The sequence below is a fragment of the Pelodiscus sinensis genome, chromosome 12, assembly GCF_052426305.1.
Source record: "Pelodiscus sinensis isolate ZL-2025 chromosome 12, ASM5242630v1, whole genome shotgun sequence".
Lineage (NCBI taxonomy): Eukaryota > Metazoa > Chordata > Testudines > Trionychidae > Pelodiscus > Pelodiscus sinensis.
The window spans coordinates 36,135,688-36,151,160 of NC_143063.1; positions in this window are offsets into that span (position 1 = coordinate 36,135,688).

A 15,473-nucleotide genomic window follows, 5' to 3' on the forward strand; every position below is an offset into this window, starting at 1 on the left:
AAACACTATAAAATGTAATGTTAATAATGTCCTGGTTTTAACCTGGAAATCGAAGTGGAAGCACTTAAAAAAAAAGAAAATCCAACAAACAAAACAAAACAAAAAACGGGAAAGCCTTTTCCCCAGAAGCAGGAGGTGCCAAAAATGCCATAAGAATCTATCCATGTGAGATTTCCATCTTTGTTACTGATTAAAGAGTTTCATATAAGCTTGCATAAATTGAAAATAAGGATCTGACCCTTTGGATATTTCTCTATTAGAGGAATAGAAGCTACAGTACATTACTACAGTGCTTGTTTGTTTGCTTTTTTCACAAATACTTTGTAGTCGTTCCATTTTTCCTGTAAAGCAAAATGTAATCATCATGAGATTTCATAGTAAATCTCACAAAGCCTCTTAGTACATTTATCAGTAACTTGATATCTACTTGCTATAATAAAAGTAAAAAATGCACATGAATGTCCAATCCATAACAGATAACTTTGGTGTAACTATTGCTGTGTAAGATGTGCTGAAGTAATTTTATCTATCATGCTTTCAACTTTCTTGTGCACAGTTTGAATTGTAGCAACTTGTTAAGTATGGGCCTCTGACTGCTGTACTACAAAGAATCAATCTTTTGTTAGTACAGTGCTATAGTATTTACTTGACTCTCAGATATCTGTGATGTGAATTACGGATAACATGGCCATAGAAACTATTTATAATTATTATTTTAATTTGGACTCAGATCATGTTTTGTTAGTTTTTTGTGTGAGTTTAGTTTTTTTGGGAAATGCCAGACTGATAGCCCTGAAAACCCAAATCCCTCTGTTTATCTATGCATTGGTATGGTATTGTCAATTACAGCACAAGCTTCTCCACTGTCCCATCAATATACCTAAAGTGTAAGAGAATGTATTTGATCTCTGTGACCATTACATTCTTGGATATCCTATTGATTTAATCAATAAATATGCCAGTCATGGCTAGATATGATGGCAGCACTGTGATCTGTACATTTGCTCACAAAGTGATAGATTTATACAGTAAAACCTGTGTTATCCGACACGCTCAGGGATTACAGTGTTCCGGTTAGCTAAAAATTCATGTTATCTGAGGGTCCCATCAACCTAGGGAAAACCAATAAACACTAATATAAAACTCAAGTTTTTAATATTGGTAGTTTTGTAGTGTGAGGCAGCTGGTCTCACATTTCTATTTTGAGTTAAAGATGACTAGTACTTCTTAAATAAAAAAATTGTTAAGCCAATCATGGTAAACCAAGCCAGGCTTGTGCGCCTGAAGATGTGACAGTATTGTGTCTGGGGGCAATGCTGGTTAACAAAGTTTTCTGGTTAACGGGGTGCTGGATAACAAAGGTTTCACTGTATCTCTCTCATCCCTATTCTATTCTATTCTATTCTATTCTATTCTATTCTATTCTATTCTATTCTATTCTATTCTGGTTTTTGCATCACGCTCATTGCATAGTATCTGATCACCCTTCCGTGGTACATTAAGCCATATGACTACTCATCTGCCAAGTGTTGTTTGTTCTCTCATTCCCTTTTGAGAGGGAGGAACATAGGAGTGTCATATTTTGAGAGGGAGTGTCATATTTTGGAGTGTGTGTCTTTATACTTATTATTTCTTTGCTAGCGAAGACAAACACTCTTTGCACTTGGAGCCAAAAATGGAGATATGATGTGGTCCTTAGTTTCTTGAGGAGTGCTTTCAAGTGTCAGGACACTCCTGAGGAAAGTTCTATCTTCTACATAGATGAACTTTATTCTTATTCCTATGTGTTCCGTTGTGCTAGAGGATGTAATTCTCAATCGTCTTTACCCCAAAATTGTGGATGATTCTTTTAGTTATCCTGGATCCAGAGCTTTTCAGATAAGGCTATACATTTTAAATTTGATTCTCTGGAAGGCCAGTGTGGGGAATGGAGGTCAGGTTTGATATGTTCCCAGTAATCTGTCTTGCTGAAGAGATGCTGCAGCATGCTGTACCATTTGGAATTTCCCAGGTGTTGAAGGCTTCATGCCCAGATATATTGAATTGTTGTGATCCAGCCAAAATGTGACAAATGTGTGACTAACTGAAGCTAGGTCTGTATCTACTGAGGTACGATGGAGTTTCTTATGAAAGCAGAGATTCTAGAAAGTGTTAGTTGTGAATTCTGCAACATGAGAACGTAGCATGAGTGAGGAATCCAGAATATGAACTGTATTGATCAAGTGAGGGTATTTTTCTTCCACCAGAGGAGACTGCACCATGACTGCAAGCTCTTCAAAATATTTTTTTTCTTCCCATCACTATCTGTGTTTCTCAGGTTCGGCTTCAGCAGGCTATTCTTCATCCAAGACCTACTCTCATCCAAGCATTTGGCTATCTTGGTGCTAATGGTGTGATTATGTTTGGTGAATGATCAGTACAGCTGTGTGTCATCTGGTGCTTGAGTATTTGTTGTCTGTTTGGGTCACAGAGTGATTGAAAACTGGCCTGTAAAATAGTTTTAGCATAGTCTTTGAAAATGTTCTTATGGTTCATTGCATCTGACTTAGTGCAATCAGACTTTTCCACTATTAGAACTGACATTTTCACTTGTCTGTCTTCATTTGGCACAGGGTGTCAGAAAACAAAGAGTATCTTTTGGGTGATGGGGAAGAAAAGGCCATTTGGGAGTCAGAATGTCAGTGGCTAAGATAAGTGTAAAATAGTAAAGATTCACCATGCCCTTAGCTCATCCTGGGAATAAATTGCTATAGACCTTTATCAGGCATTGGAGTGTGTTGGAGTCCATGAGTCTTCATGGTCAAATCAGAATCTTTGGTTTTGTTGCCTGGAGGGTGGAAGATCTCTGAGCACTGTTATGCTTCTAAGATGTGTATGGAAATTTTTAAGCAGATAAGGCAATCTGCCACATTTATTAAAAAAAACAAATTAGGCATTAAAATTAGCATATACTTTTATTTGAATACACACACACACACACAGAAAGGTTATGCAGCTGGATTTAATAGCTCAGTCAGCCTCAGTGGCCAGATAAACCTGCACATCAGGGAGGGAAGGCTTGGATCTCTGTCAAATGCATTTGAAACTCAGATGTTTTTACAAAAAGAACCCAAAGTTTCATGTCAATACACTGCTTTTTATAGTAACTAGCAGGTGAGGCCCGTCATTGACTGGGCAAAGTCATTTTGCGTAGATTACACTTATAGGAAAGTTCAAGAAATTAAATATATGTAATTGACATTTTTATTACTGTGCTTGTAAAAGGGAAATGAAAGAACAGGTTTAAATTTGTAAGATTTCAACTTCAAACATTATTCATTTTATTGAATAATTACCATACATAGTAAATTTGAATCTGAAACTTGTAAAGCAGTGGTAGGAAACCTCAGGCCCAGGGGCCAAATGCAGGCCAGGGCTTGCCTGGATTCAGTCCCAAAGCTCATGCTCCCCTCCCCCAACATTTGGGAACCCATATTGGCACTTCAATCTGCCTGCTACCTCACCAGTGGGCTGGAGCACACATATCTACTCAGGTGGGCCTCCTAGGCTCTGGTGTGTGAGAGGAATATGAGGAGTGTGTCTTTCTCCTCAGTCGGGGGCCAAGTGAGGAAGTGGGGTTTTTTGTTTGTTTTTATTTTTTTCTTTTTACTTGTGTATGGCCCGTGACCCAAAATAGGTTCCCCACCCCTATAGTTAAGCTTCCATTACTCTTTCCATAACTAATTTGAATTATTTTTGTGATTTGTAACAGTGAAAACAGTACAAAGTAAACATTTTCCTTGCACTAAAATGCCATCTGAATAGGTGACTCAATTTTGTTAGTAAATATTTTATGAACTCAAATCATAATAGTCATACATTTTTTCTGATGAAAACCAAAAATAATTATTTAAACTTTTCACACAGTATATTCTGGTATAAACAGTCATGTATTGAGCTAATTTACGTGGAAGGGCTGTTTATGCAAAATTTGATATCTGCAGGTAATCACAAAGGGTATGTCTACACTACCCCGCTAGTTCGAACTAGCGGGATAATGTAGGCATTCTGCACTTGCCGCGCGGCACGGGGTTCGAACCAGCCGGGATTTAAAAATGGCGGTGCCCGGCTTATGCAAATGAAGCCCGGGAAATTCAAATCCCGGGCTTCATTTGCAAGTGTGGTATGCATACATTACCCTCCTAGTTCGAAGTAGGAGGGTAGTATAGACATACCCATGGTAAAGCTTCATTTTGCACAAACAAATCCACAAACAAACAAACTCTTCAAAACATATATCTATGTTACGCTGGAGTAGTTGATTACAAAGCAGTCAAGGTTGCCCCTCAATTAGCATTATTTTGGGTTGTTTGGGGAGATTTGCAGATCAGTTTTTATTTTGCCTTTTCGGCTTTACTTTTATTTCATTTTTGGGGGTGTATGCCTTTATTTTCTGACCATTAATTTGTCCTTCTTTAGCTGCCTAAATGGCTCTGATAGTTTGATCACCTTTTAAATCTTTGCTTCCTCTTGGTCGTTCTGTCCATCTGGTGCTTCTTATTAGAATACCACACATTCTTTCTCTCACACACAGAAGAGTTCAAAAGCAAGACTTCTTGCAAAAAAATGGTTCCCTTCCCCCTCCCCCAGAATAAATAGAGCTAAACAAGGGCTAAACAAACCTTACCAAAACAATTTTCTCTATTCATGTTCTGGATTTATAACATTGCTCTAGTGATATGGTGGTCTTTCCAGGAAAATGGCTGGGTTATGATGTCCTCTATCGTGACATCTAATCCAAACATCAGGTCCACTGTGTGACAGGCTGTGTGGGCTGGACCAGAGATGACTTGTGAAAGTCCTAGGGAGGCAAAGGATTAGATGTGCTTCTGTGCTTTAGCATCTGCCACTTTGTTGATATGTATGTTGGAATTACCTAGAATGAGAAGTTTGAGGTTTCTCGCCATTCTCACTGACAAGGTATTTAGTCTGCAGTGGTCTATAAATGAGCACAGTATTGCTGTTAGGATTGGCTAACATTAGGCTTTCTAACAGACAATTTAATTGCTACCCATCTAGACTCTTTTTAATTGAGTGAGCTAGAATCAAAAGACTACTTATCTCACGAACAATCCACCTGCCCCATTCAGTTCACTTCTAGCCTTTCAGATGACGGAATTAAGTTCTCAGAACTATGGCATTTTCTCGCATTCTTTTCTCATGGGCTCAAGAATGTAGGCAACTGCCTGCATCTGAAACTGAACACACCATCTGGTACAACTGTCAAGTTTGTATTTTGACAAAATTAGATCAGCTACATTAAAACATACTGTGCTCGCTGACACCATCAAAAAGAGAGGGTTACACAAGCATAAATGAATGGGAAATGTGTCTCATAAAGTTTATTAGTGACATGTGGAAGCTGTGTTGTATACAGTATAACCTGAAAGATGATGGAGTATTTAACAGATAATGGCAATTGGAGACAGGAAGTTACCAAACAATTTGATGTGTCATTAACTGTTCATCCAGTAGGGGTACGGTAGCAAACAAAATATAGACATAATTGAGAATTTTACTAAAATGAATCATTCCTAAAAAGATTAATTTTTGGTTTTAGAGGAGGTTTTTTGAGGGGTGGTGGAGAGTTTACCTAAATCTGTGCTTCCTCATTATAGCCGATAGTATTTGCAACTAGACTGGAAAGCAAGATATGCAAGACTTGTCTCATGAAAGCCTGTTCTCCTGAGCCATCCAATTCATGTTTGCAGAATGAATTTTGATAGCTTATATAAACCAATTGGGAATGGTCTCCTTTAGCAGAACAAGGACATAATTGTGACTTGAGAAGCCTCGAGTTCTAATCTTAGACCCCCTGTGAGGCCTTGGGCAAAAGTCATGCCACCTCTTTTCCCAGGTTTCCCATCTGCAAAGCAGTAATATTATTTTTGTGCTGCATCTAAAGGATGTAATGCAAATTAGTTGGTTAATATTTGTGCCTAACACCCAATGTGTAAAGTACTAGATATTATTGCCATGGTGATTGGAATGCTTAAAAAAGAGTGGAGAGTTTTGTTTGTTTACTTGGAATGCGCCTTCAAGCCTTCTGATCTTTGCCCACAGTATTTGATGCAAAGTCGCTCCTAGAACTGCTACCCTCAGGGTTGCAGTATGTTCCATTTTGTAGTACATTGTACTGTATATTTCAAGGAAACATAATTTACTGGATCCTGTTATGTTTCACACTGTTGTACCAGCGAGAAAATATCTTGAGGAAATGCAAAACATAACAGAGAACAAAGTTTGCATATAAACAAGGAAGCTGTATTAGGAACATATGAGCCTGTTTAGTTATTAGGCAGTGTTTAACTGAGCTACCATGGTGAACAGGTGCTACTCACCAAAGGGTGCTTTTGTCTAAACGCTGTTCCATGTGCAACAACAACAAAAACAAAAGACAGAAGAAAAGTCAAATACGCTAAAGGGAAAGAATACTTTGCAGAAAAGTAAAATTCTTCCCAGGACTCCAGGAGTTCCACATTTAAGGGGAATATGAATTCAAAATGTTCCCACTGCAAAGGCTCTGCATAATCAACAGAGATAAAATGACATTCTGTAGCCACTCAGAAAACGGTATGATAATAAAATTGTCTGAAGAAGAAACACTCAGAAACTTCTTTTACTTCAATAGATGACTCCACATGCAGCTCAAAGGAGCTATTTATAGTATCAAAACAGACTGCCGTTGGGGATGGAGAAAAGGAGGTATCACCTTTAGCAGTACGGCTGATAAAACTGGTGCAGATGTGGTTTGGTAGTGGATTCATCCTCCAAGTTGCTATAGTAAAGTCTTAAAAACTAAATAACAACATGTTTAAAAACAATTAAACCTCCGTGTTTTTTTACCTTTAACCACATATGGTTGGTTTGTCCATAATACACAGGGCATGATTGTAACTTTCCCTGTGCTGACTGCATGTAGGGTGGCTAGCAGTGTGAGGGGATGGACGACCTGCAGGGACTACTCTTCCTCTCCAGTACAAGTTATCACATTATTGGATTTTAATATGAGCAGGCTGGTTGCTGCTGTACCCACTAATGGGTGTTAGGTCCAAATTCTATATGAAGTGGGTATCAAATGAAAGCTTATGCTCTGCTGATTCTATGTATGATACACTTATGCTTATATGATTTTTGTATGTGGAGTTATGAGTATGGGTTCTGTTCTGGGATTGTAAATGTTCTCTATCTAGAAGGGAGCAATGGGCATGCACTGCCTATTGCAAGGAAGGATTATTTAGTGAATGGCTATGCTAACTAACAATGCTTAATAGACAATGGCCATCAGAGTGGCCAATACATACCTGAGGAAAGTATATAGAAACCTGCAGACCGGCCAGTGCAAAATGGATACTTGCATATGAAACACAGACAGGTCACTTGATCATGTTTGGCAGACACCAAGAATATAAAAGTGCCATGAGGCCGTCTCCATCTTGTCTTCAATCCTCCTCCTGATTCCAGATGCATCCTTGCTAGGGACAGAGAGCCGTGAAGGATTTGCTGACCCATCTGATGCAGGAAGTACATCAGAGACTTTTAACCTGACAGTTTGTAACATCTCTGCTAAGAGCCTGCATCAAGAACTTGGTGACTGATGTATGTAATTTATTCTCCTGAACAATCTTACTCTCAACCTTTTCTTTCTTTTATTCATAAACCTTTAGATTTTAGATTTTAAAGGATTGGTCCACCATGCTCTTGTGGGTAATATCTAAAGTGTAAATTGGCCTGGGACTGGGACTGGTTCTTTGGGACCAGGAGGATCTGCTTGGAGTTGGTGAGATGGGGTTTTATAACATCCCACCTGTGTGTAAAGTCTAAGTCTGATTCTGGCAAAGGGAAAGCTGGGATGTCTGAGGGGTTTTGCTTGTGAGGCTTCCTATTGGCCAGATTGGTAGCTGAAGTGCTCTGTGTGACTTTTTTGTGGCCTATATGGGAAAGGTCTCCAGTCAAGGGCTATAAGTAGCCCTGAGCTAATGCCCTCAGCGGTGCCCCAAACCCAGTCTGGTCTGTTACACAAGTCCACATGGAGTGGACACCCCTTACTGGCCAGCACAGCTGAACCACCATAATGGACTAGAAAAACAATCTGCCCCGGGTAAAGATCTGGCATAGGACTACTTCCTTTCATTTGTCCCTGGAGAAAGAGGGGATACCAGGGACCAGACAGTGATTGACTTTCCACCTGGTTCCTGAGTTACATCAGGGGCATTATAACTATGAGCTGCCCCTTTACATGAGGTGTGTGGCCAGCCCACAGCTGACCCCAATTACTGTCATTCCATGAATCCAGCACCAAGGAAGGGGAGCCTATTGATATCTCTAGATATGGACTCAAACCAAAATGGGGAATTCAGTGCTCACATATTTTGATATTTCCAAAAAGGTTTGGCAGCCTGAGTCTATGTCTAAATTCTGCTCACATCCTTACTGGGGCCATCAGTACTTATAAGTATTCTTTGGCTACGTCTACACTGGTCCCTTCTTCGGAAGGGGCATGCTAATTTTGAACTTGGGAATAGGGAAATCTGCGGGGGATTTAAATATCCCCCGCGGGATTTAAATAAACATGGCCGCTGCTTTTTTTCCGGCTTGGGGAAAAGCCGGAAAAAAGCGTCTAGACTGGCGCGATCCTCCGGAATAAAGCCCTTTTCCGGAGGATCTCTTATTCCTACTTCTTTTCTTAAAGACCTAATCTTGCTGCCTGTGATGGAGTGGACAAGTCCTGACATCCCTGCTGGAGGCCTTTCAGCACCCTGGCTAGCAACAGGAGCAGTAGAGAGGTCCTCCAAGCAGAAAAGAGGGGCAGCCTCTGCTGCAGCCAATCAGGGTGCAGCAGGCTGCTATAAAAGGAGCTGTTGGGCCAGGGCCTGTCAGCTCCTTCCTTGAGCTTGACCCAGGCAGACCTCAAGATTGATTGGGAACACTGGCACTCTGGACAGCTCTGAGTGGGAGCTTGGTGTCCTACCTAGTTGGAGCCAGGTCCTGTGGCTGAAGGTAGCCAAAAAGGCAACCCTGCCGAACCCTGAACAAGGGGACCTCAACCACAAGGCCCTAGAGAAGGGATAGACAGAACAGCATCCCGGGGAAGTGGTCATGACAACAACTAATGACTTTGAAACTCAGCAGGTAACTACTACTTATAGAGTTCCTGGGCCAGGATGCAGAGGACTGGGTGGTCCTGGGTCTCTCCCAATCTTCTGCAAACCACACTTGGGAGTAAAATAAGAGGCCTGACCTCAGACCACTTACTGGATGCTGTCTCACCTGCAGACAGGTGAGTAGAGCCTGAAAGACTCCCCTTAGCCACTGAGGGGTGCCAATGTGAAGGGCAGAACCTTTTACACTGCCATTGAAATTGGTATCAAAATCTCCTTTAAACTTTCTGTGTAAGGATTCCAATCTTTAATGTAGCAAAGGGAATAGGGAAAGAGGTATTTATAGCTTTGTAAGTATATTTCAAATTGCTTTATTCTTCTTTCTTCTACCTCACTGCCAGTTACAAAAGTTCTTCCATAGCACGCACCAGGCAAGATCCTGTCTAAATGTTGAGAGGCTTACAAATATATATGCAAAGTTTGAAAATTAAAATGTGCATATCTTTGCCTTCAAGAATAATGTGAAATAAAATTTAAAATTAATGGAGTTTTTATAAATAGTTTTAGTCATTAGTAAATGATTAATACAAATTGTTTTTCCTTATTATTAAGTGATGTGTTGAACAGATATTAAAGTCTAGTTTGGCACTTTAAACAAATGTACTAAATAATGTTTATTTAATTATTTCACAGCACTTACAAAATTAATGTTCTTATGCAAGTCTCCCTAACTTCTTATAGCGTGGCTCCCCTTGAAATAATTTCATTTTTAAAAGCAATGCCTACTTATTAATTATTAAAGTGTTCAGAAATGCTTAATTTATGATGATACTGCTTTTCATTATTTATCTTTCTAAACCATGTATGTTGATTAATGCTTTGGTGACTTTGGTTCAGATGATCACAGCCAGGATTGCTAAAATGTTTATCATTCTCTTTGACCATTAAGTTGATGAAACCTGCTAGCTTTACTTCCCACATGCAGTAGCATTTTGTTGCCTTTAGTGGGATCGCACACTTGGGAAGGGATCCTCAATAGCTGATTGCACTGCTGGAGAAGGCTCTGTTACATCTGGAAAGATGTAACACAGCTAGGCCAATAATGCATTCAGACACTCTTCTTGACTACACAAAGAACATCACTGGATATCTAACTGCATGATATGAACTGCTTGCCAAATATCATTTTTTTCCTAACTTTGTCATAAAGTAAAAGTTCTAAATTGCATTCAGAGAGGCTAACCTCATTTCTGTAAGCCTGGAGAACTTTAAAATACATCCCTGACAGAATAACTGTTTTTTATCATAGTTTTTTATCATAGTATTTTATCATAACAGTATTTTAAGCACACAGCATTATCTAAAGCTGAACACATACAATACTGCAAATAGTAATTGTGTATTAATTAAAATGTCAAAATACCCAAAACACTAAGAGCAATTTGCTTAGTTTGTGAAATGTAGCTAAGGAAAATAGCAGGAGAGAGAATGCCTATCAATATGACATATTTCTAGTAAGTAAGGCTGCTCATTTAAATGAAAACACAGTAACAGAAAAGCAAATTTCACATACTTACAGGAGTGGAAGTTAATGTAAGTTTTCACATTGATGCTATTGGAAACAGGATCAGAATCAGTGCTGTCAAGGATTACTAATGTGAGGAGTGCCTTTGACACCATGCTGTAAAGTAAACATTATTTTCACTGGTAAGAGTATGTTACTGGGGCTAGTGCTTCAGTAAAGTTGCTTCAAGATTGAGCCCATAATTTGCAGTAAAGAGTAATACACAAATCTCAAATTAGTTTCTCTATGGAAGACTAAACGAATATTTTTAAAACAATGACTTAGCAGAGTGAGAATGGGATTCTAGTTCATATGTTTAGATTGACCCAAGTGAGTCATGAGTGAAAAGACTTACCATATGATGGCTGTCCATTACAGCAACCTGCATGGAACTTGGAGGGAGCAGCACAAGTTACTGAAGGAGCCATTTACATGAGGCACCAAGAAGTCAACCTGTGTGCAGGAAGCTAGAATGCTAGCTGCAGTTGCAGTGGCTCTGTAAATACATCATTCTCTTACTAAAGAGGTTATTTAATTAAACAAGCATGAATTTCTTTCATGTAATTAACCAGTACAGGGTACATGGAATATTGGTAAACTTCTGTGAAATACTTTCTAGGTCTCAGTTCATTTCCTTGTGGACAGTGTACACCAAAGCCATGATTTCAGTTAGCAAACAGCTAAAGAACTAAAGATTTGGAAGAGACCTGGAGTTTTCTCATGCTTTGGGAAGGTAGATGTCACTCTGTCATTGGGAGAGGATTACTAAAATTTTAATGACACTATCTGGGGAAGAAGGAACTCAGTGCTTCACCCTGCTTTCTTTAGCACCAATGTCAAAACTTCTATTGACTCTAATGAGAACAGGCACTAAAACATCTATGTTAGATGTAACATGTTTATACATCAATACATTAAAATCATTAGCCATCTTTAATAGAAGTGAGGTTGGCAAAATCAGGCCAATGGGATGGAAAATATAACAAAATATAATGCAAGCTCAAGCTCATTTTTATAGAAAGGTTATGTAATTATCTAGTATACGCATTTCAAACTAAGGAACATTAAACAATTTATACTGCTTTTTAAAAAAAACAAGCCACCTTTATTGGAGTTTAAAGGTTTTTTATTATTTCACCAAAAAGCTTGCAAGGTTTCTGAGAATCTGAATCTTATTTTTTTCTGTCAAAAGAAATGTTGATATAAGGGATATTAGTAAACATCTAGGATTTGTGGTTAAAAATCATTCAGTTGAATGCCCTTTTTACTATTGGACAACAAACATTTTGTAGTTTCCTCCTGTTAAGAATTGATTCCAATGGCCACTGAAAAGAGGTGGTGATGGATTTTTATTTTTTACCTTGAGGAAGAAAAAAACGTAACTCTTTAAATTCAACAATCTGTTTTTCTTTGATTGTGGCTGTTAGCTCCTTCTCTGTTTCACCTTCATCATTATTTAGTTCCATTTTCTCTTTTTGGATGAAGCTCTATAATTTGTACACACAATGGTTTATTACTTGCTAGAGGTCTTCTCAACATGTTTCCTTTGTGTTTGCTTTAAAAACAAAAAGTTCCATCTGCCTGTTATTCTGTTTAACAGTGAAGCAAGTTGCCATGCTGGGTATGGAGTTGCCAGCATACCCTGGGAAGACAAGAGAAACTAAAATGTTGTCATAAAGTAAAAGTGTACAATTCTATTCTCTTGGAAAATGCAAATGCATCAAAGAAAATAGGGTTAGAAATAAATCTTCATGTAGAAGTCATATACTGTAGAAGCAAGGTATTCCTATTCTTTGACTTTCCAGATTGAGGCATTGGAACAGATTTTTTAATAGAAAGCAGATGGCTTTATGTTATTTAATTTACTGACATTTATTTAGTATTAAAAAAGGCAAGATCTAGCTGTCTCCAGCATAAAAGCTTCCTAAATACATTAGCTCCTGAGTGGCATGTGAACTGAACGCTACCACTGTGCTTTTTAGATGAATTAGGTCTTGCCTTCCCTAATTCTTGAGAAACGGAAAGAAAGTACAACTTCTAAATTTTCTTTTATTTAATAGAGAAGGACATCCAGACAACCAATCTTGTACCAGAATAGAGATGCAGACTAATGGACAGCTCAGGTATAATTAATGTGATCTTTTGCTATATTCTTGAGATCTAGTCCCATATTTTCTACATTAAGTCTTGAATCCTCTCCCACACTGATCCCATATTCTATGTTAGCCCTTCCTCCACCATTCTCCCTTAGGTATTTTTACTATACTTGCAGAAACAGAACTAGCTGAATCTTGTTATGGGGATAAGGCAATATGCCATGTTTATTGTGAAGGCAGAATTCATTTACTATCCCTAGCTACTAAAAATACCTACCACACATGCACACAATCATACATGCAGTTCTGCAGATGGAAAATAATTACCAGCCTCCTCATGCTAGTCCAAAGGGTAGGCAGCCATGAGGAGAGGAACTGGGTGGTGTCCATGCACACTGATGTTCCTGGAGGATGATGGTAGAACCAAAACACCCAGTTCTATAGTTTTGCACTCATCTTTTTATATGTTTTAGTCCATGGAGCCTGGCCTGTCCCACTGCCCCAGAACACTGTTTTTACCATGAATCATCTGTTAACGGCAGATAGGACTTTGATCTTCTCTTCTTGATGAGGCTTTTGTCTCTGAGTCTTTTACACCCACCCCAACACACACTTTTGCAGACACAGTTAAAGCAGTATAAAGTTAAAAATGGGATTTCAGTTACAATACAATAAAAAAGTTTCATAAAAAAGTTACAGGTTGGACTTCACTGGTCCGGCACCATGGAGACCTGACTGGTCCCGAATAAGGGGACCTACCAGATTAGGGAAGATCCCTCCCCTAGTAGACATGCTGTCACCAGGCTAGGGTTCCAGCCTGCCCTTGCCTCATCTCCCCAGGGGTTCTTCCCTTCCCCAGTGCTGCCAGGGCTGGAGCACCACAGCCAGAGCTGCACAGCCAGGGCAGAGCTCCACAGATGCCTGGCTCTGTGGCAAGGCGAAGGGACAGGGCCAAATTCCCCAGCTTCTGGAGCTTGAACGCAGCCATAACTCTGTGGCTGGGATGGGGCCAGAGCTTCCTGGCTGCCACTGTGGTTGGAGCTCCCTGGACAGGGCCAGAGATCCATGGCTGTGGCTAGAGTTCCCCGGCTGTCGAGGCCAGAATTCCCCACCATCCTTTCTCCCCCCCCCACCACACACACACACACTCTGTGCTCCCAGCTGAATTGCCAGTGCCCCTTATGGAGCTCCTGCCCTGCTGTCAGACATCCATCTTCCTGGGCTCTGTGGTCCAGGAGCATCCATGGTCCATGCCGGACCATGGATGTTGCCGAACTGGGGAGTCCCAGTTCAGGGATGTACAACCTGTAAAATAACAGATTCTCTAAAGGCAATTCTTAATAGGTTACTGACAAATTAAAATCCCATTCATAAAATTTGGCCACAATTTATGAAGTTAGATATAATTTATTAAAATGGTGATTTCATTCTCCAGTCCTGTATTATATCTGTCTGTTGTCTGTTCTGTTCACCAGGGCTATGTCTAGACTGCAGGCTTCTTTCGAAAGATGCTCTTTCGAAAGCATCTTTCGAAAGAGCATCTTTCGAAAGATCGCGTCTAGACTGCAGGCGGATCTTTCGAAAGAAAAATCCACTTTTTCGAAAGAGAGCACCCAGCGAGTCTGGATGCTCTCTTTCGAAGATGGCCTCTTTACATTGAAGAACGCCTTCCTTCGAAAGAGGAACTTTCGAAGGAAGGCGTTCTTCCTCGTGAAATGAGGTTTACCGCCATCGAAAGAAAAGCCGCGTTCTTTCGAAATAATTTCGAAAGAATGCGGCTTGAGTCTGGATGCAGGGGAAGTTTTTTCGGGAAAAGGCTACTTTTCCCGAAAAAAACCCTGAGTCTGGACACGGCCCAGGGTGGGATTGGGGCTGGGGAAGTGAAACAGGACAGGGCATAAGGGATGCACACTGTAAAACATCCTTAAACTATACTATAATTGCCAGGGGCTTCACATTCCCTTGTCTACTCATAGCCTGTGGGCCTCCGTGGTGAAGGGAAGAGGCTGGTAGAACACTTCTCCCATAGAATCATGTTCCTAAGAAGCCAACAGAAAGAGTAGAGCTATGAGGAGATAGAACAGGTATAGAGCCACAGGGCTTCCCTGCAGGCAGTTCTTTGCAGATGATGCTAAACTCTCAATATTGAGTCCAAAGCAGACTGTGAAGAGTTTCAAAGGGGTCTTACAAAAATAGGTGACTGGGCAACAAAATGGCGGATGAATTTTAATGTTGATAAATGCGAAGTAATGTGTACTGGAAAACATAGCCCCATCTCTTTATACATATAATGGGGATTAAATAAGCTGTTACCACTCACGAGAGATCTCGGAGTCATTGTAGATAGTTTTCTGAAAAATCCACTCAATGTGTAGCTACAGTTAAAACAGCAAACAGAATGTTAGGAATCATTTAAAAAAAGGGATAAATAATAAGATGAAATATCTTATTGACTCTATGCAAATCCATGGTACCTACGTATCTTTAATACTGCATGCAGATGGGGTCATCTCCTCTCAAAAGATATCATGGCATTGGAAAATGTTCAGAAAAGGATAAATTATTAGGATGGCTAATATTAGGACGGCTTCCTCATTTTTTCAGGGAGAACGGCTCTTGCACAAGAGGGGGGTTTTGCACAAAAAGGATCCTTCTATACAGCTCCTTTTTGCG